This window comes from Heliconius melpomene, unplaced genomic scaffold (genome assembly GCF_056956725.1).
Source record: "Heliconius melpomene rosina isolate 202511_hmr_F unplaced genomic scaffold, ASM5695672v1 ptg000067l, whole genome shotgun sequence".
NCBI lineage: Eukaryota > Metazoa > Arthropoda > Insecta > Lepidoptera > Nymphalidae > Heliconius > Heliconius melpomene.
Genome location: NW_028181888.1, coordinates 1 through 24,789, shown reverse-complemented (window position 1 = coordinate 24,789; position 24,789 = coordinate 1). Strand labels below are relative to the sequence as shown.

The 24,789-nt window shown below is 18.0% G+C and overlaps 2 pseudogenes across 2 annotated transcripts; both read left to right on the top strand.

Annotated features, from left to right (window-relative positions):
- The first annotated feature begins 398 nt into the window (after positions 1–398).
- On the top strand, positions 399–10,450 carry LOC146526351 (cytochrome c oxidase subunit 1 pseudogene; annotated as a pseudogene). Its single transcript, XR_014879420.1, has 2 exons — positions 399–440; positions 8,177–10,450. The product of XR_014879420.1 is annotated as a cytochrome c oxidase subunit 1 pseudogene (transcript).
- A 4,643-nt stretch (positions 10,451–15,093) lies between these two features.
- On the top strand, positions 15,094–24,765 carry LOC146526350 (cytochrome c oxidase subunit 1 pseudogene; annotated as a pseudogene). The gene is made up of 2 exons (XR_014879421.1): positions 15,094–15,150; positions 23,510–24,765. The product of XR_014879421.1 is annotated as a cytochrome c oxidase subunit 1 pseudogene (transcript).
- The last annotated feature ends 24 nt before the right edge of the window (positions 24,766–24,789 follow it).

The window sequence follows — 24,789 nt, the reverse complement described above, 5'->3', positions numbered from 1 at the left end:
AGCTACAGAAGAATAAGCAATTAAAGATTTTATATCAATTTGACAAAAACATTTTAATCTAATAAAAAATCCTCCAATTAATCTTATTACTACTCAAATATATCTTCATCTTAAATTTATTTTTTGTAAAATTATTAATATTCGTAATAATCCATATCCCCCTAACTTTAATATAATTGCAGCTAAAATTATTGAGCCAGAAATAGGAGCTTCAACATGAGCTTTTGGTAATCATAAATGAACAAAATATATAGGTATTTTTACTAAAAAAGCAAAAATTAATCTTAAATATAATATAATTAAATTATAATCATAAAATTTTATTATATATATAATTATAAAATTTATTTCCTTATAAATATAAAAAATTCCTATTAATAAAGGCAAAGAAGCAAATAATGTATAAAATAAAAGATATATACCAGCTTGAATTCGCTCAGGTTGATACCCTCATCCAATAATTAATATTAAAGTAGGAATTAATCTTCCCTCAAAAAATAAATAAAATAAAAATAAATTTATAGTTCTAAAAGTTAAATATAATATTAATATTAAAAAAATAATATTAAATAAAAATAAATTTTTAAAAAAATTATTTTTATTTAATCTTTCTCTAGCTATAATTATTAAAAATGTAATTCAGATTCTTAATAAAATTAACCCATATGAAATTATGTCACAACCTAATATATAACTTAAATTAAAAAAATTTATAATAGAAACTCTTATATTTATAAATATAAACATTATAAATATAAATATAAACTGAACCATTCAAAATATATTATATTTTAAACATATTGGTATTATAAAAATTATTATTATTAAATATTTTATCATTAAATTAAATTAAAACTTTGAAAATAATCATTCCCATGAGTTCGAATTATTGAAACTAAAATTGATAAACCTAAAGCCCCTTCACAAACTGAAAAAACTAAAAAAACCATTAACATATATATATTATAATCAACTATTATTAAATATAATAATATAAAAAAAAAAATTCTTAAAACAATAAATTCTAATCTTATTAAAACAATTAATAAATGTTTTTGTTTTGAAACAAAAATTATATTTCCAATAAAAAATATAATAATAATTAAACTTATATTTATCATTTGTTTTTATAGTTTAAAAAAAAACTTTGGTCTTGTAAACCAAAAATAAGATTTTTCTTTAAAAACTTCAAAGAAAAAGATTATCTTTATCTATAATCTCCAAAATTATTATTTTTAAAAAAACTATTCTTTGAAATTATAAAAATTTTTTTATCTAATTTAATTATATTTATTTCTTTTTTTATATTTTTTACTAATAACCCTTTATCAATAGGATTATTTATTTTAATTCAAACTTTATTAACTTGTATTTTATCTGGAATAATAATCAATACTTATTGATTCTCATATATTTTATTCTTAATTTTTTTAGGAGGTTTATTAGTTCTATTCATTTATGTTTCAAGAATTGCTTCTAATGAATTATTTAAAATTTCAATCTTTAATAAAATTTTTATAATATTAGGAATTATTTTTTTATTTATATTATCATTTTATTTTAAAAATAATTTATTTTGAATAAATTTATATTTTAATGATGAAATATTAAATTTTTTTAATTTATTTATATTTTCAAATAATGAATATAATTTTAATTTAACAAAATTATATAATGAACAAACTTATTTTTTAATAATAATATTAATTATTTATCTATTTATTACTCTTATTGCAGTAGTAAAAATTACAAATATTTTTTTTGGACCTTTACGTTCAATTATATAATTTTAATTACTAATGATAAATTTATTTAAACCAATTCGAAAAATTCATCCTATTATAAAAATTATTAATGGATCTTTAATTGATTTACCTTCTCCATCTAATATTTCTTCATGATGAAATTTTGGATCTTTATTAGCTTTATGTTTAATAATTCAAATTATTACAGGATTATTTTTAACTATATATTACTCAGCAAATATTGATATTTCTTTTTATAGAGTAAATTATATTTGTCGAAATGTTAACTATGGGTGATTAATTCGTACTTTACATGCTAATGGAGCATCTTTTTTTTTTATTTGTATTTATTTACATATTGGACGAGGAATTTATTATGAATCTTTCAATTTAAAATTAACTTGACTAGTGGGAGTAATTATTTTATTTTTACTAATAGCTACAGCTTTTATAGGTTATGTTTTACCTTGAGGTCAAATATCTTTTTGAGGGGCTACAGTAATTACTAATTTATTATCTGCAATTCCATATTTAGGAAATATATTAGTAAATTGAATTTGAGGAGGATTTGCTGTTGATAATGCAACTTTAACTCGATTTTATACATTTCATTTCTTATTTCCATTTATTATTTTAATATTAACTATAATTCATTTATTATTTCTTCACCAAACTGGATCTAATAACCCTTTAGGAATTAATAGAAATTTAGATAAAATTCCATTTCACCCATTTTTTACTTTTAAAGATTTAATTGGATTTATTGTATTAATTTTTTTTTTATCTTTATTAACTTTAACAAATCCATATTTATTAGGAGATCCTGATAATTTTATTCCAGCTAATCCTTTAATTACCCCAATTCATATTCAACCAGAATGATATTTTTTATTTGCTTATGCAATTTTACGATCAATCCCTAATAAATTAGGAGGTGTAATTGCTTTAGTTTTATCCATTTTAATTTTAATTATTCTACCATTTACTTTTAATAAAAAAATTCAAGGTATTCAATTCTATCCTTTAAATCAAATTTTATTTTGATTTTTAATTATTACTATTATTTTATTAACTTGAATTGGATCACGACCAGTAGAAATACCTTATATTATTACAGGACAAATTTTAACTTTAATTTATTTTTCTTATTTTATTATTAACCCAATTTTAAATAAATTTTGAGATAAATTAATTTTTTACTAATTAATGAGCTTGTTTAAGCATTTGTTTTGAAAACTTAAGAAAGAATAAATATTCTATTAATTTATACTAAATTTATTTTATTAATTTAATAATATTTTTAAACCTAAAAAAAATAATAAATAATTTAAAGAAATAGGTAAATATCTTTTTCAACATAAATATATTAATTTATCATAACGATAACGAGGTAAAGTACCACGAACTCAAATAAAAAAAAAAGAAATAAATACTAACTTCAAATAAAATAATAAATTTAATTCATAACCTCCTATATTAAAAATAATAAATAATATTCTTATAAATAAAATTCTTGAATATTCAGCTAAAAAAATTAAAGCAAATCCCCCTCTTCTATATTCAATATTAAATCCTGAAACTAATTCTCTTTCCCCTTCTGCAAAATCAAATGGAGTTCGATTAGTTTCAGCTAATATCGAAGAAAATAAACATAATCTTAATGGAATTATTATAAAAATAAATCAATTTAAAAATTGATATTCTCTAAATTTAATTAAATTTAAATCTATAATTATAATAATTCTTGATATTAAAATTAAAGATAATCTAACTTCATAAGAAATTGTCTGAGCAACTGCTCGTAAACCTCCTAATAACGAATAATTTCTATTTGAAGATCAACCAGCAATTAATAAAGTATAAACCCCAACTCTTGTGCAAGATAAAAAAAATAATAAACCTAAATTAAACATAATTATATTAAATAAATAGGGAATCACTATTCAAATAATTAATGATAATATAAATCTAATAATAGGAGAAAAATAATAAGAAAAATAATTTGAATAATTTAAATATACTTGTTCTTTTGAAAATAATTTAATAGCATCAGAAAAAGGTTGTAAAATTCCTATAATTCCTAATTTATTAGGTCCTTTACGAATTTGAATATATCCTAAAACTTTTCGTTCTAATAAAGTTAAAAAAGCAACCCCAATTAAAACCCCAATTAATAAAAATAAACCCCCAATTATAATATTAATAACATCAATTATTATCAATACTATCTATATAATAAATTATATATAAATGAATTCTAAAATCATTACATTTTTCTGCCAAAATAGTTTATATAAATATTAATAATATTCTTAAAATTAAATTATTTATAATATTTGATCCTTTCGTACTAAAATATTTTTTTTTTATTAAAAGATAGAAACCAACCTGGCTCACACCGGTTTGAACTCAGATCATGTAAGATTTTAATGATCGAACAGATCAAAATTTTAAACTTTTGCATTTAAATTTTATCTTAATCCAACATCGAGGTCGCAACCTTTTTTTTTTATTTGTACTAAAAAAAAAAATTACGCTGTTATCCCTAAGGTAATTTTTTCTTATAATCATAATTTATGGATCATTTATTCAATTATTTATGTTTATTTTTTAAAAAAAAGTTATTTTAATTTTTCTATCACCCCAATAAAATAATTACAATTATTTAAATTTATTATTATATATTAAATATTAAAAAATTATAATTATAAAACTCTATAGGGTCTTCTCGTCTTTTTAAATTATTTTAACTTTTTAATAAAAAAATTAATTTCAATTTTTAATTTAGAGACAGTTTATATTTCATCAAATCTTTCATACAAGTCTTCAATTAAAAGACTAATTATTATGCTACCTTTGTACAGTCAATATACTGCAGCCCTTTAATTTTTAAATCAGTGGGCAGATTAGACTTTAAATTATTAATCAAAAAGACATGTTTTTGATAAACAAGTGAATATAAAAATTTGCCGAATTCCTTTAAATTAATTTTAATTTAAATTTAATATGTAAAAATTTAATATACTAATTTTATCATTATTTCTAATTTTTTTCTGTTATAAATTATATTTTTATAAAAATTTAAATATAATTTTAAATTTTATTTTTTCTTTTTAAAATTTTTTATAATAAATTTTATTTTATAAACAATATAAATTTTAAAAATTTTAAATTTAATTTAATATATATATATATATATATATATATATATATATATATTATAAAAATTTAAATTAAAGCTTATCCCTTAATATATTTAATTTTAAAAATTTTTTAATTAAATAAAAAATTAAAAAATATTTTAAATTTAAAATTAAATTTTTTTCTAAAAAAACTAGATATATTTAAAAACGATTAACATTTCATTTCAAATTAATTATTTAAAATAATTATTCAACATTAAATTTTTTAATTAATTAACTCTTTTAAATTCGAGATTTTTTTAACTAATAAATATTTTTTAATAAACTCTGATACACAAGATACAATAATTAAAATTTACTTTTTAATTAATTAATTTTTCAAATTTATTTCAAATTTCTTTTTCAATACTATTTTATTATAAATAATTATATTTTTTCTCTAAAAAATACTTTAACATCCCCCAATATTAAAAATTTTTTTATTAAATATAATTTTTTTAATTTTTCCCCTCAAATTAATTATTTATTATAATATCTTTTCAATGTAAATGAAATACTTTATTCAAGCTCTAATTTGATCATTCTAGAAACACTTTCCAGTACCTCTACTTTGTTACGACTTATTTCAATTTTTAAATGAAAGTGACGGGCAATATGTACATATTTCAATTATTAATCATTTTAACAAACTAATTAAAATTACATTTAAATCCACCTTCAATTTTATATTAAAAAATTTATTTTCGTTTAAATAAATTTATTGTAATCCATCTTAATCTTAATTATAATCTGCATCTTGATCTGAATTAATTTATATTTAAAATTTTAAAATATTATTTTTATATAAAAATATTTTTTTAACAATGATATACAAAATTTTTTATTAAGTAAATTTATTCGTGGATTATCAATTACTAGACAGATTCCTCTAAATGAACTAAAATACCGCCATTTTATTTAAGTTTCAATATTTATTATTTACTATTTTAGTATTTAAAATTAAATTTTTAATAATAGGGTATCTAATCCTAGTTTATAATAAAATTTACTAAATCATAATTTTTATATAAATTTTAATTAAATTAAAATTTCACCTTATAATTTAATATTTTTTAAAATAATATTATTATTTATTATTTACTGAATTAATTTAATTTAACTTTTGTTTAACCGCAACTGCTGGCACAAAATTAGTTATTAATTTTTTTATTACTAAATCTTAATTTCTTAAATTTTTAATATTAATTACTACAAAACATTATTAATTATTTTTAAAATAATTAAAATTATTCACTAAAATTTATATGTAAAATAAATTAAAAATAAATTATTTAAAATATAAAATTTTATCTATTATTATAAAATTTTATATAGAATTTTTTTTTTTTTTTTTATAAATTAAATTTTTAATTGTATATATTTATATATATAATAATAAATTTAATTAATATATATATATAAATTAACATTAATTATTAAATTTTTAATATTTCTATTTCTCCTATTTTTATAATATCCATATTGAAAATTAAAATATATAATAAACAATTATTAATTAATTAAAAAAAAAAATATTATAAATATAATATTAATTAAATAATAATTTATTAATTTTAAAAGTAATAATATATTAAATTATTTAATATAATATTTAAATTAATAATTAATAAATTAATTTATATATATATATATATTTATAAATACACACGTATATATTTGAATATCTTTTATTTTTTTTTTATTTAAATATAAATTTTATTTAACTATATATATTAACCATATTTAATATTTTTTATATTAAATATTATAAAATTTAAAAATAAGCTAAAATAAGCTTTTGGGTTCATACCCCAAATATAAAGGAAATCCCTTTTTTTTAAAAATAAAGTGCCTGATAAAAGGATTATTCTGATAGGATAAATTATGTAATTTTTTACCTTTATTATATTTTATAGAATTAAACTATATCTAATAATTTCAAAAATTATTGTGCATCTTACACTAAAATATAATTTTTATATAGTGAATTTAAATTCGTCTTTAGAATATTTTATTCTTATTTTTTATTTTATTAATTAATAATTCAAATAAAATATTTTTCTTATTTATTTTATTTTTCAGAACTATAATTTCTATTTCATCAAATTCATGATTAGGATGTTGAATTGGTTTAGAAATTAATTTACTTAGATTTATCCCCTTAATCTCTTCCCCCAATAATTTATTAAATTCAGAAGCTTCCTTAAAATATTTTCTAACCCAATCTATTGCATCAATTAATTTTTTATTTTCTATTTTATTAAATTTATTTTTTATAAAAATATTTATTAATGATTTTTTATCGATTATTATAAATTCCGCAATATTAATAAAAATAGGTTCTGTTCCTTTTCATTTTTGATTTCCTAATATTATAGAAGGATTATCATGATTTAATAGATTTATTTTAATAACATGACAAAAAATTTCACCAATAATTTTATTATCTTATAATATAAATTTTAATTTTTTAATTTTTATTATAATTTTTAATGTTATAATTGGAGCTATAGGAAGATTTAATCAAACTTCTTTACGTAAATTAATAGCTTTTTCTTCAATTAATAACATTGGTTGATTAATTTCAGCTTTATTAATTAGAGAAAATTTATGATTAATATATTTTTTATTTTATTCAATATTTTTATTTATTTCATGTTTTTTATTTTATATTACCAATATTTTTTATATAAATCAATTATTTAATTTTAATTATAATTTCTTAATTAAATTTTCAATTATAATTAATTTTTTATCATTAGGAGGATTACCTCCATTTTTAGGATTTTTTCCTAAATGAATTATTATTAATTTTTTAATTAATAATAATCTTATTATTATTAATTTTTTTTTTATTATAAGTAGATTAGTAATATTATTTATTTATATTCGAATTATTTACTTTTCATTTATATTTTTTTCTTTAAAATTAAAATGAATTAAAATTTTTATTAAAAATAATTTATTTTTTTTAATTTATTTTTTTAATTTTCTTTCTTTATTAGGTATAATTATTAGAACTTTATTTTTTATTTAATTTAAGGTTTTAAGTTAAATAAACTAATAATCTTCAAAATTATTTATAAAGAAATTCTTTAAGCCTTAAATTAATTTATCAAGTTTTAATAATTTTATTATACCTTAAAATTTGCAATTTTAAATCATATTTGAATATAAAACTTAATAAAAGAGAAATTTCTCGTTAATAAATTTACAATTTATCGCTTATATACTCAGCCATTTTATTAGCGAAAATGACTTTTTTCAACAAATCATAAAGATATTGGAACTTTATATTTTATTTTTGGAATTTGAGCAGGAATAGTTGGAACATCTCTTAGTATTTTAATTCGAATAGAATTAGGAAATCCAGGATCATTAATTGGAGATGATCAAATTTATAATACTATTGTTACAGCTCATGCTTTTATTATAATTTTTTTTATAGTTATACCTATTATAATCGGGGGATTTGGAAATTGACTAGTTCCATTAATATTAGGAGCTCCTGATATAGCTTTCCCCCGAATAAATAATATAAGATTTTGACTTTTACCTCCATCATTAATTTTATTAATTTCAAGAAGAATTGTAGAAAATGGAGCAGGGACAGGATGAACTGTTTACCCCCCTTTATCATCTAATATTGCTCATGGAGGTTCCTCTGTTGATTTAGCTATCTTTTCTTTACATTTAGCTGGAATTTCCTCAATTTTAGGAGCAATTAATTTTATTACAACTATTATTAATATACGAATTAATAATATATCATTCGATCAATTACCCTTATTTGTTTGAGCCGTAGGTATTACAGCTTTATTATTACTTTTATCTTTACCAGTTTTAGCTGGAGCTATCACTATATTATTAACTGATCGAAATTTAAATACATCATTTTTTGATCCTGCAGGAGGAGGTGATCCTATTTTATATCAACATTTATTTTGATTTTTTGGACATCCTGAAGTATATATTTTAATTTTACCCGGATTTGGAATAATTTCTCATATTATTTCTCAAGAAAGTGGAAAAAAGGAAACTTTTGGATGTTTAGGAATAATTTATGCTATAATAGCAATTGGATTGCTAGGATTTATTGTATGAGCTCATCATATATTTACAGTAGGAATAGATATTGATACTCGAGCATATTTTACTTCAGCTACTATAATCATTGCAGTTCCAACTGGAATTAAAATTTTTAGTTGATTGGCAACTTTACATGGAACACAAATTAATTATAGTCCTTCAATATTATGAAGTTTAGGATTTATTTTCTTATTCACAGTAGGAGGATTAACAGGTGTAGTTTTAGCTAATTCCTCAATTGATATTACTCTTCATGATACTTATTATGTAGTAGCCCATTTTCATTATGTTTTATCTATAGGAGCTGTATTCGCTATTCTAGGAGGTTTTGTTCATTGATATTCCCTATTTACCGGATTATTATTAAATCCCTATTTATTAAAAATTCAATTTATTTCCATATTTATTGGTGTTAATTTAACATTTTTTCCTCAACATTTTTTAGGATTAGCTGGTATACCCCGTCGTTATTCTGATTATCCAGATAATTTTATATCATGAAATATTATTTCTTCATTTGGTTCATATATTTCATTATTTTCCATAATTTTAATTATTATTATTATTTGAGAATCAATAATTAACCAACGAATAATTCTATTTTCATTAAATATACCATCCTCTATTGAATGATATCAAAATTTACCTCCTTCTGAACATTCTTATAATGAACTTCCTATTTTAAGAAATTTCTAATATGGCAGATTATATGTAATGGATTTAAACCCCATTTATAAAGGAATATCCTTTTTTTAGAAATGGCAACCTGATCTAATTTAAATTATCAAAATAGAGCTTCCCCATTAATAGAACAAATTATTTTTTTCCATGACCATACATTAATTATTTTAATTATAATTACAATTTTAGTAGCATATTTAATAATAAATTTATTTTTCAATAATTATATTAATCGATTTTTATTAGAAAGTCAAATAATTGAATTAATTTGAACTATTTTACCAGCTATTACTTTAATTTTTATTGCACTTCCATCATTACGATTATTATATCTTTTAGATGAACTTAATAATCCTTTAATTACATTAAAATCAATTGGACATCAATGATATTGAAGATATGAATATTCTGATTTTAATAATATTGAATTTGATTCATATATAATTCAATCTAATGAAAATTTAAATAATTTTCGACTTTTAGATGTTGATAATCGTATTATTTTACCTATAAATAATCAAATTCGTATTTTAGTTACAGCTACAGACGTAATTCACTCGTGAACAATTCCGTCATTAGGAGTAAAAATTGACGCTAATCCAGGACGATTAAATCAAACTAGATTTTTTATTAATCGTCCTGGAATTTATTATGGTCAATGTTCTGAAATTTGTGGAGCAAATCATAGTTTTATACCTATTGTTATTGAAAGAATCCCTATAAAAAACTTTATTAATTGAATTAATAATTATTCATTAGATGACTGAAAGCAAGTACTGGTCTCTTAAACCATTTTATAGTAAATTAGCATTTACTTCTAATGATAAAGAATTAGTTAATAAATAACATAAATATGTCAAATTTAAATTATTACTTTTTGTAATATTCTTTTATTCCTCAAATAATACCTATCAATTGAATAATTTCATTATTATTTTTTATTTCTATTTTTATTAGTTTTATAATTATAAATTATTTTATTTTTAATTATAAAAATAATTTTAATTTTAAAAAAATTAATAAAAATAATTTAAAAAAAAAATTTTGAAAATGATAAATAATCTTTTCTCAATCTTTGATCCTTCAACAAATTTATTTAATTTCCCATTTAATTGAATTAGAACATTTATTGGATTATTATTTATTCCTTTTTCTTTCTGATTTTTTCCTAATCGTCATTATTTATTATGAAATTTTATTTCAAATAAACTTCATAATGAATTTAAAACTTTATTAGGACCAAATAGAATTAATGGATCAACTTTTATTTTTATTTCATTATTCTTTTTTATTTTATTTAATAATTTTTTAGGTTTATTCCCATATATTTTTACTAGAACAAGTCATCTTAATATATCCCTTTCATTATCATTAACATTATGGTTAAGATTTATAATTTATGGATGATTAAATAATACACAACATATATTTATTCATATAATTCCTCAAGGAACACCAACTATTTTAATACCTTTTATAGTAATAATTGAGACTATTAGTAATATTATTCGACCTGGAACTTTAGCAGTTCGATTAACAGCTAATATAATTGCAGGTCATTTACTTTTAACTTTATTAAGTAATACAGGTATTAATATACCTAATTATTTATTAATTATTTTAATTATTATCCAAATTTTATTGTTAATTCTTGAATCTGCCGTAGCAATTATTCAATCTTATGTAATTTCTATTTTAAGAACTCTTTATTCTAGAGAAGTAAATTAATGTCTAATCATAATCATCCATATCACTTAGTTGACTACAGACCTTGACCCTTAACAGGAGCTATTGGAGTAATAACCTTAGTAACTGGTTTAGTTAAATGATTTCATAATTTTAATATAAACTTATTATTTATTGGATATATTATCGTATTATTAACCATATTCCAATGATGACGAGATATTTGTCGAGAAGGAACATTCCAAGGAAAACATACTATTATAGTATCAAAAGGTTTACGATGAGGAATAATTTTATTTATTATTTCTGAAATCTTTTTCTTCATTTCTTTTTTCTGGGCATTTTTTCATAGAAGTTTATCCCCAAATATTGAAATTGGATCAATTTGACCTCCTACTAATATTTTAGTATTTAATCCATTTCAAATTCCTTTATTAAATACTATTATTCTTATTACTTCAGGAATTACAGTAACATGAGCTCATCACGCTTTAATAGAAAATAATTATACTCAAGTTTCACAAAGATTATTTTTAACTATTATACTTGGATTTTATTTTACTATTTTACAAGCATATGAATACTTAGAAGCTTCTTTCTCAATTGCTGATAGAATTTATGGATCTACTTTTTTTATAGCAACAGGATTTCATGGTTTACATGTAATTATTGGAACAATTTTTCTTTTAACATGTTTTATTCGTCATATTAATTTTCATTTCTCAAGAACTCATCATTTCGGATTTGAAGCAGCAGCATGATATTGACATTTTGTTGATGTAGTTTGATTATTTCTTTATATTTCAATTTATTGATGAGGAAATTAATTATTTATATAATATATTTAGTATATTTGACTTCCAATCAAAAAGTTTAATAATTTTAATATAAATAATTATATTAATATTAATAATATCTTTTATCATAATAACAATTGCTAATATTTTCATATTAATTTCACTATTAATCTCAAAAAAATCATTTCTAGATCGAGAAAAATGTTCACCATTTGAATGTGGATTTGACCCTAAATCTTTAGCTCGAATTCCATTTTCTTTACATTTCTTTTTAATCACAATAATTTTTTTAATTTTTGATGTAGAAATTGCATTAATTTTTCCAATTATCCCAACATTTTATTTAGTAAATTTTTTATCTTGATTTAAAATAAGTTTTTTTTTTATTTTAATACTATTATTAGGAATTTATCATGAATGAAATCAAAATATACTAAATTGATCAAATTAGGATTATAGTTTAATTAAACATTTGATTTGCATTCAAAAAATATTGAATTTTATTCAATTTATCTTAAATAAGAAGCAATTTGCATTTAATTTCGACTTAAAAGATAGAGTTAATAACTCCTTATTTATTAATTGAAACCAAAAAGAGGTATATCACTGTTAATGATAAAATTGAATAAAAATTCCAATTAGAAATATATTGTAATTAAGCTGCTAACTTAATTTTTAGTGATTTATTATCATTAATATTTCTTTTAATTTAATTTATATAGTTTATTAAAACATTACATTTTCATTGTAAAAATAAAAAATTTTTTTTTTATAAATAAATTCTTATTTAAAGATTTTTTAATCACCTTAATATCTTCAATATTATACTCTTTATTTAAGCTATTTAAATTAAATTATTAAAAAAATAAATATAAATATTATTCATAAAATAAATCTAAATAAATAAATTTTAAAATTATTTATTTGATAAATATAATAAATAATAGAATTATTTTTTATAATATAAAATAATCCTTGTCCTCTATATATTTCTCTTCAACCTAAATCAATATTTTTATATAATATTTGCCCCATTTTTAAATAAAAATAATTTATCCCATATGTAGATAAATTTGGTAAAAATCATATTATAACATAAAAATATCTTAATTCATAAAAACATAAAAATTTATTTAGTGAATAAATTTTTATATTTCTAATTAAATAACCTAATAATAAACCAAATAAAGTCACATAAATAACTATTATTTTTAAATTAAAAGGCAAATAAATTATATAAGGATAACAAAAAATTATTCATCTTAATATTCTCCCCGAAACTAATCTTATAAATAATAAAATAATTATACTTTTTAATATAGTATAATCCTCATCATATAAATTATAAATTGATAATAAATTAAAATCATTAATTATTAAATATATTAATAAACGAATAGTGTAAAATATTGTTAATCCAGTTGAAAAATAATATAAAAAAAAAATCAATATATTTAAATTTCTTATTCTTACTATTTCTAAAATAATATCCTTAGAATAAAAACCTGCTAAAAATGGAATTCCACATAAAGCTAAATTTGAAATATTTAAACATAAAGAAGTTATTGGAATATAAATTCTAATTCCCCCTATTATTCGAATATCCTGATTATCATTTATTATATGAATAATTACCCCGGCACATATAAATAATAAAGCCTTAAATATAGCATGAGTTAATAAATGATAAAAAGCTAAATCATTAAATCCTATTCTTAAAATTCTTATTATTAAACCTAATTGTCTTAATGTTGATAAAGCAATAATTTTTTTTAAATCAAACTCATAATTAGCACAAATTCCTGCTATTAATATTGTTAAAGAAGATAATAATAATAAAATTTTTAAAAAAATTATTTCAACTAATAAATTATTAAAACGAATTAATAAATAAACCCCAGCTGTTACTAATGTAGAAGAATGAACTAAAGCAGAAACAGGAGTAGGTGCTGCTATTGCAGCAGGTAATCATGAACTAAATGGAATTTGAGCTCTTTTTGTTATAGCAGCAATAATAATTAATAAACCAATAAATTTTATTGAAAAATCATGTATTATTAAATTTAAATAAAAAATATAATTTCAACTTCCATAATTTATTATTCATGAAATCAATAATAAAATTATTACATCACCAATTCGATTAGATAACGCTGTCAATATTCCAGCATTATAAGACTTCATATTTTGATAATAAATTACTAAACAATATGAAACTAATCCTAAACCATCTCACCCTAATAAAATTCTAATTATATTTGGTCTAATAATTAACAAAATTATCGAGAAAACAAATATTAAAACTAAATAAATAAATCGATTTAAATTTAATTCTGATCTTATATATCTTTTTCTATAATAAATAACTGAAGAAGAAATTAAAGAAACAAATATTATAAATAATAATGATATTCAATCTAATAAAATTGATATAACAATTCTTATAGAATTAAAAGAAATAATCTCCCACTCAAAAAAAATTACTAAATTATTTATAATAAAATAAATTACTATAAAAAAATTAATTAATATAAAAAAAAATAAAAAAAAAAAACTAATAAGACAAATAGAATATTTTTTAATAACTTAAAATGATGATAAATATCATATTTTTGACTCCACAAATCAATATTTTTATTAAATTATTTAAGTAAAATCAAATTATTCTATAATCAATTTTTATAACTAAAATATTTAATGGTAATCAGTGCAATATTAATATTAAATATTCTCGAGAAGTTCCTCTATAAAATCTATAAATTCTTATATTATACTTTCCATGTTGAGTAAAAGAATATAAGTATAATCTATATCCAGCTCTAAAAAAAGAAATTATTATAAGTATAATTATTCTTCACCAAGATCATCTAACTAATCTATTAATTAAACTAATTTCTCCTATTAAATTTAATGATGGAGGAGCTGCTATATTTGAAGATATTAATAAAAATCATCACAATCTTATTGAAGGTATAAAATTTATTATCCCTTTATTAATAAATATTCTTCGTCTATTTAATCGTTCATAATTAATATTAGATAAACAAAATATTCCAGAAGAACATAATCCATGACCAATTATTAAAATATAAGAACCTAAAAATCCTCAATAATTTATTGTTATCAATCCCCCAATTACTAATCTTATATGAGCTACAGAAGAATAAGCAATTAAAGATTTTATATCAATTTGACAAAAACATTTTAATCTAATAAAAAATCCTCCAATTAATCTTATTACTACTCAAATATATCTTCATCTTAAATTTATTTTTTGTAAAATTATTAATATTCGTAATAATCCATATCCCCCTAACTTTAATATAATTGCAGCTAAAATTATTGAGCCAGAAATAGGAGCTTCAACATGAGCTTTTGGTAATCATAAATGAACAAAATATATAGGTATTTTTACTAAAAAAGCAAAAATTAATCTTAAATATAATATAATTAAATTATAATCATAAAATTTTATTATATATATAATTATAAAATTTATTTCCTTATAAATATAAAAAATTCCTATTAATAAAGGCAAAGAAGCAAATAATGTATAAAATAAAAGATATATACCAGCTTGAATTCGCTCAGGTTGATACCCTCATCCAATAATTAATATTAAAGTAGGAATTAATCTTCCCTCAAAAAATAAATAAAATAAAAATAAATTTATAGTTCTAAAAGTTAAATATAATATTAATATTAAAAAAATAATATTAAATAAAAATAAATTTTTAAAAAAATTATTTTTATTTAATCTTTCTCTAGCTATAATTATTAAAAATGTAATTCAGATTCTTAATAAAATTAACCCATATGAAATTATGTCACAACCTAATATATAACTTAAATTAAAAAAATTTATAATAGAAACTCTTATATTTATAAATATAAACATTATAAATATAAATATAAACTGAACCATTCAAAATATATTATATTTTAAACATATTGGTATTATAAAAATTATTATTATTAAATATTTTATCATTAAATTAAATTAAAACTTTGAAAATAATCATTCCCATGAGTTCGAATTATTGAAACTAAAATTGATAAACCTAAAGCCCCTTCACAAACTGAAAAAACTAAAAAAACCATTAACATATATATATTATAATCAACTATTATTAAATATAATAATATAAAAAAAAAAATTCTTAAAACAATAAATTCTAATCTTATTAAAACAATTAATAAATGTTTTTGTTTTGAAACAAAAATTATATTTCCAATAAAAAATATAATAATAATTAAACTTATATTTATCATTTGTTTTTATAGTTTAAAAAAAAACTTTGGTCTTGTAAACCAAAAATAAGATTTTTCTTTAAAAACTTCAAAGAAAAAGATTATCTTTATCTATAATCTCCAAAATTATTATTATTTTTAAAAAAACTATTCTTTGAAATTATAAAAATTTTTTTATCTAATTTAATTATATTTATTTCTTTTTTTATATTTTTTACTAATAACCCTTTATCAATAGGATTATTTATTTTAATTCAAACTTTATTAACTTGTATTTTATCTGGAATAATAATCAATACTTATTGATTCTCATATATTTTATTCTTAATTTTTTTAGGAGGTTTATTAGTTCTATTCATTTATGTTTCAAGAATTGCTTCTAATGAATTATTTAAAATTTCAATCTTTAATAAAATTTTTATAATATTAGGAATTATTTTTTTATTTATATTATCATTTTATTTTAAAAATAATTTATTTTGAATAAATTTATATTTTAATGATGAAATATTAAATTTTTTTAATTTATTTATATTTTCAAATAATGAATATAATTTTAATTTAACAAAATTATATAATGAACAAACTTATTTTTTAATAATAATATTAATTATTTATCTATTTATTACTCTTATTGCAGTAGTAAAAATTACAAATATTTTTTTTGGACCTTTACGTTCAATTATATAATTTTAATTACTAATGATAAATTTATTTAAACCAATTCGAAAAATTCATCCTATTATAAAAATTATTAATGGATCTTTAATTGATTTACCTTCTCCATCTAATATTTCTTCATGATGAAATTTTGGATCTTTATTAGCTTTATGTTTAATAATTCAAATTATTACAGGATTATTTTTAACTATATATTACTCAGCAAATATTGATATTTCTTTTTATAGAGTAAATTATATTTGTCGAAATGTTAACTATGGGTGATTAATTCGTACTTTACATGCTAATGGAGCATCTTTTTTTTTTATTTGTATTTATTTACATATTGGACGAGGAATTTATTATGAATCTTTCAATTTAAAATTAACTTGACTAGTGGGAGTAATTATTTTATTTTTACTAATAGCTACAGCTTTTATAGGTTATGTTTTACCTTGAGGTCAAATATCTTTTTGAGGGGCTACAGTAATTACTAATTTATTATCTGCAATTCCATATTTAGGAAATATATTAGTAAATTGAATTTGAGGAGGATTTGCTGTTGATAATGCAACTTTAACTCGATTTTATACATTTCATTTCTTATTTCCATTTATTATTTTAATATTAACTATAATTCATTTATTATTTCTTCACCAAACTGGATCTAATAACCCTTTAGGAATTAATAGAAATTTAGATAAAATTCCATTTCACCCATTTTTTACTTTTAAAGATTTAATTGGATTTATTGTATTAATTTTTTTTTTATCTTTATTAACTTTAACAAATCCATATTTATTAGGAGATCCTGATAATTTTATTCCAGCTAATCCTTTAATTACCCCAATTCATATTCAACCAGAATGATATTTTTTATTTGCTTATGCAATTTTACGATCAATCCCTAATAAATTAGGAGGTGTAATTGCTTTAGTTTTATCCATTTTAATTTTAATTATTCTACCATTTACTTTTAATAAAAAAATTCAAGGTATTCAATTCTATCCTTTAAATCAAATTTTATTTTGATTTTTAATTATTACTATTATTTTATTAACTTGAATTGGATCACGACCAGTAGAAATACCTTATATTATTACAGGACAAATTTTAACTTTAATTTATTTTTCTTATTTTATTATTAACCCAATTTTAAATAAATTTTGAGATAAATTAATTTTTTACTAATTAATGAGCTTGTTTAAGCATTTGTTTTGAAAACTTAAGAAAGAATAAATATTCTATTAATTTATACTAAATTTATTTTATTAATTTAATAATATTTTTAAACCTAAAAAAAATAATAAATAATTTAAAGAAATAGGTAAATATCTTTTTCAACATAAATATATTAATTTATCATAACGATAACGAGGTAAAGTACCACGAACTCAAATAAAAAAAAAAGAAATAAATACTAACTTCAAATAAAATAATAAATTTAATTCATAACCTCCTATATTAAAAATAATAAATAATATTCTTATAAATAAAATTCTTGAATATTCAGCTAAAAAAATTAAAGCAAATCCCCCTCTTCTATATTCAATATTAAATCCTGAAACTAATTCTCTTTCCCCTTCTGCAAAATCAAATGGAGTTCGATTAGTTTCAGCTAATATCGAAGAAAATAAACATAATCTTAATGGAATTATTATAAAAATAAATCAATTTAAAAATTGATATTCTCTAAATTTAATTAAATTTAAATCTATAATTATAATAATTCTTGATATTAAAATTAAAGATAATCTAACTTCATAAGAAATTGTCTGAGCAACTGCTCGTAAACCTCCTAATAACGAATAATTTCTATTTGAAGATCAACCAGCAATTAATAAAGTATAAACCCCAACTCTTGTGCAAGATAAAAAAAATAATAAACCTAAATTAAACATAATTATATTAAATAAATAGGGAATCACTATTCAAATAATTAATGATAATATAAATCTAATAATAGGAGAAAAATAATAAGAAAAATAATTTGAATAATTTAAATATACTTGTTCTTTTGAAAATAATTTAATAGCATCAGAAAAAGGTTGTAAAATTCCTATAATTCCTAATTTATTAGGTCCTTTACGAATTTGAATATATCCTAAAACTTTTCGTTCTAATAAAGTTAAAAAAGCAACCCCAATTAAAACCCCAATTAATAAAAATAAACCCCCAATTATAATATTAATAACATCAATTATTATCAATACTATCTATATAATAAATTATATATAAATGAATTCTAAAATCATTACATTTTTCTGCCAAAATAGTTTATATAAATATTAATAATATTCTTAAAATTAAATTATTTATAATATTTGATCCTTTCGTACTAAAATATTTTTTTTTTATTAAAAGATAGAAACCAACCTGGCTCACACCGGTTTGAACTCAGATCATGTAAGATTTTAATGATCGAACAGATCAAAATTTTAAACTTTTGCATTTAAATTTTATCTTAATCCAACATCGAGGTCGCAACCTTTTTTTTTTATTTGTACTAAAAAAAAAAATTACGCTGTTATCCCTAAGGTAATTTTTTCTTATAATCATAATTTATGGATCATTTATTCAATTATTTATGTTTATTTTTTAAAAAAAAGTTATTTTAATTTTTCTATCACCCCAATAAAATAATTACAATTATTTAAATTTATTATTATATATTAAATATTAAAAAATTATAATTATAAAACTCTATAGGGTCTTCTCGTCTTTTTAAATTATTTTAACTTTTTAATAAAAAAATTAATTTCAATTTTTAATTTAGAGACAGTTTATATTTCATCAAATCTTTCATACAAGTCTTCAATTAAAAGACTAATTATTATGCTACCTTTGTACAGTCAATATACTGCAGCCCTTTAATTTTTAAATCAGTGGGCAGATTAGACTTTAAATTATTAATCAAAAAGACATGTTTTTGATAAACAAGTGAATATAAAAATTTGCCGAATTCCTTTAAATTAATTTTAATTTAAATTTAATATGTAAAAATTTAATATACTAATTTTATCATTATTTCTAATTTTTTTCTGTTATAAATTATATTTTTATAAAAATTTAAATATAATTTTAAATTTTATTTTTTCTTTTTAAAATTTTTTATAATAAATTTTATTTTATAAACAATATAAATTTTAAAAATTTTAAATTTAATTTAATATATATATATATATATATATATATATATATATATATTATAAAAATTTAAATTAAAGCTTATCCCTTAATATATTTTTTTAAAAATTTTTTAATTAAATAAAAAATTAAAAAATATTTTAAATTTAAAATTAAATTTTTTTCTAAAAAAACTAGATATATTTAAAAACGATTAACATTTCATTTCAAATTAATTATTTAAAATAATTATTCAACATTAAATTTTTTAATTAATTAACTCTTTTAAATTCGAGATTTTTTTAACTAATAAATATTTTTTAATAAACTCTGATACACAAGATACAATAATTAAAATTTACTTTTTAATTAATTAATTTTTCAAATTTATTTCAAATTTCTTTTTCAATACTATTTTATTATAAATAATTATATTTTTTCTCTAAAAAATACTTTAACATCCCCCAATATTAAAAATTTTTTTATTAAATATAATTTTTTTAATTTTTCCCCTCAAATTAATTATTTATTATAATATCTTTTCAATGTAAATGAAATACTTTATTCAAGCTCTAATTTGATCATTCTAGAAACACTTTCCAGTACCTCTACTTTGTTACGACTTATTTCAATTTTTAAATGAAAGTGACGGGCAATATGTACATATTTCAATTATTAATCATTTTAACAAACTAATTAAAATTACATTTAAATCCACCTTCAATTTTATATTAAAAAATTTATTTTCGTTTAAATAAATTTATTGTAATCCATCTTAATCTTAATTATAATCTGCATCTTGATCTGAATTAATTTATATTTAAAATTTTAAAATATTATTTTTATATAAAAATATTTTTTTAACAATGATATACAAAATTTTTTATTAAGTAAATTTATTCGTGGATTATCAATTACTAGACAGATTCCTCTAAATGAACTAAAATACCGCCATTTTATTTAAGTTTCAATATTTATTATTTACTATTTTAGTATTTAAAATTAAATTTTTAATAATAGGGTATCTAATCCTAGTTTATAATAAAATTTACTAAATCATAATTTTTATATAAATTTTAATTAAATTAAAATTTCACCTTATAATTTAATATTTTTTAAAATAATATTATTATTTATTATTTACTGAATTAATTTAATTTAACTTTTGTTTAACCGCAACTGCTGGCACAAAATTAGTTATTAATTTTTTTATTACTAAATCTTAATTTCTTAAATTTTTAATATTAATTACTACAAAACATTATTAATTATTTTTAAAATAATTAAAATTATTCACTAAAATTTATATGTAAAATAAATTAAAAATAAATTATTTAAAATATAAAATTTTATCTATTATTATAAAATTTTATATAGAATTTTTTTTTTTTTTTTATAAATTAAATTTTTAATTGTATATATTTATATATATATAATAATAAATTTAATTAATATATATATATAAATTAACATTAATTATTAAATTTTTAATATTTCTATTTCTCCTATTTTTATAATATCCATATTGAAAATTAAAATATATAATAAACAATTATTAATTAATTAAAAAAAAAAATATTATAAATATAATATTAATTAAATAATAATTTATTAATTTTAAAAGTAATAATATATTAAATTATTTAATATAATATTTAAATTAATAATTAATAAATTAATTTATATATATATATATATTTATAAATACACACGTATATATTTGAATATCTTTTATTTTTTTTTTATTTAAATATAAATTTTATTTAACTATATATATTAACCATATTTAATATTTTTTATATTAAATATTATAAAATTTAAAAATAAGCTAAAATAAGCTTTTGGGTTCATACCCCAAATATAAAGGAAATCCCTTTTTTTTAAAAATAAAGTGCCTGATAAAAGGATTATTCTGATAGGATAAATTATGTAATTTTTTACCTTTATTATATTTTATAGAATTAAACTATATCTAATAATTTCAAAAATTATTGTGCATCTTACACTAAAATATAATTTTTATATAGTGAATTTAAATTCGTCTTTAGAATATTTTATTCTTATTTTTTATTTTATTAATTAATAATTCAAATAAAATATTTTTCTTATTTATTTTATTTTTCAGAACTATAATTTCTATTTCATCAAATTCATGATTAGGATGTTGAATTGGTTTAGAAATTAATTTACTTAGATTTATCCCCTTAATCTCTTCCCCCAATAATTTATTAAATTCAGAAGCTTCCTTAAAATATTTTCTAACCCAATCTATTGCATCAATTAATTTTTTATTTTCTATTTTATTAAATTTATTTTTTATAAAAATATTTATTAATGATTTTTTATCGATTATTATAAATTCCGCAATATTAATAAAAATAGGTTCTGTTCCTTTTCATTTTTGATTTCCTAATATTATAGAAGGATTATCATGATTTAATAGATTTATTTTAATAACATGACAAAAAATTTCACCAATAATTTTATTATCTTATAATATAAATTTTAATTTTTTAATTTTTATTATAATTTTTAATGTTATAATTGGAGCTATAGGAAGATTTAATCAAACTTCTTTACGTAAATTAATAGCTTTTTCTTCAATTAATAACATTGGTTGATTAATTTCAGCTTTATTAATTAGAGAAAATTTATGATTAATATATTTTTTATTTTATTCAATATTTTTATTTATTTCATGTTTTTTATTTTATATTACCAATATTTTTTATATAAATCAATTATTTAATTTTAATTATAATTTCTTAATTAAATTTTCAATTATAATTAATTTTTTATCATTAGGAGGATTACCTCCATTTTTAGGATTTTTTCCTAAATGAATTATTATTAATTTTTTAATTAATAATAATCTTATTATTATTAATTTTTTTTTTATTATAAGTAGATTAGTAATATTATTTATTTATATTCGAATTATTTACTTTTCATTTATATTTTTTTCTTTAAAATTAAAATGAATTAAAATTTTTATTAAAAATAATTTATTTTTTTTAATTTATTTTTTTAATTTTCTTTCTTTATTAGGTATAATTATTAGAACTTTATTTTTTATTTAATTTAAGGTTTTAAGTTAAATAAACTAATAATCTTCAAAATTATTTATAAAGAAATTCTTTAAGCCTTAAATTAATTTATCAAGTTTTAATAATTTTATTATACCTTAAAATTTGCAATTTTAAATCATATTTGAATATAAAACTTAATAAAAGAGAAATTTCTCGTTAATAAATTTACAATTTATCGCTTATATACTCAGCCATTTTATTAGCGAAAATGACTTTTTTCAACAAATCATAAAGATATTGGAACTTTATATTTTATTTTTGGAATTTGAGCAGGAATAGTTGGAACATCTCTTAGTATTTTAATTCGAATAGAATTAGGAAATCCAGGATCATTAATTGGAGATGATCAAATTTATAATACTATTGTTACAGCTCATGCTTTTATTATAATTTTTTTTATAGTTATACCTATTATAATCGGGGGATTTGGAAATTGACTAGTTCCATTAATATTAGGAGCTCCTGATATAGCTTTCCCCCGAATAAATAATATAAGATTTTGACTTTTACCTCCATCATTAATTTTATTAATTTCAAGAAGAATTGTAGAAAATGGAGCAGGGACAGGATGAACTGTTTACCCCCCTTTATCATCTAATATTGCTCATGGAGGTTCCTCTGTTGATTTAGCTATCTTTTCTTTACATTTAGCTGGAATTTCCTCAATTTTAGGAGCAATTAATTTTATTACAACTATTATTAATATACGAATTAATAATATATCATTCGATCAATTACCCTTATTTGTTTGAGCCGTAGGTATTACAGCTTTATTATTACTTTTATCTTTACCAGTTTTAGCTGGAGCTATCACTATATTATTAACTGATCGAAATTTAAATACATCATTTTTTGATCCTGCAGGAGGAGGTGATCCTATTTTATATCAACATTTATTTTGATTTTTTGGACATCCTGAAGTATATATTTTAATTTTACCCGGATTTGGAATAATTTCTCATATTATTTCTCAAGAAAGTGGAAAAAAGGAAACTTTTGGATGTTTAGGAATAATTTATGCTATAATAGCAATTGGATTGCTAGGATTTATTGTATGAGCTCATCATATATTTACAGTAGGAATAGATATTGATACTCGAGCATATTTTACTTCAGCTACTATAATCATTGCAGTTCCAACTGGAATTAAAATTTTTAGTTGATTGGCAACTTTACATGGAACACAAATTAATTATAGTCCTTCAATATTATGAAGTTTAGGATTTATTTTCTTATTCACAGTAGGAGGATTAACAGGTGTAGTTTTAGCTAATTCCTCAATTGATATTACTCTTCATGATACTTATTATGTAGTAGCCCATTTTCATTATGTTTTATCTATAGGAGCTGTATTCGCTATTCTAGGAGGTTTTGTTCATTGATATTCCCTATTTACCGGATTATTATTAAATCCCTATTTATTAAAAATTCAATTTATTTCCATATTTATTGGTGTTAATTTAACATTTTTTCCTCAACATTT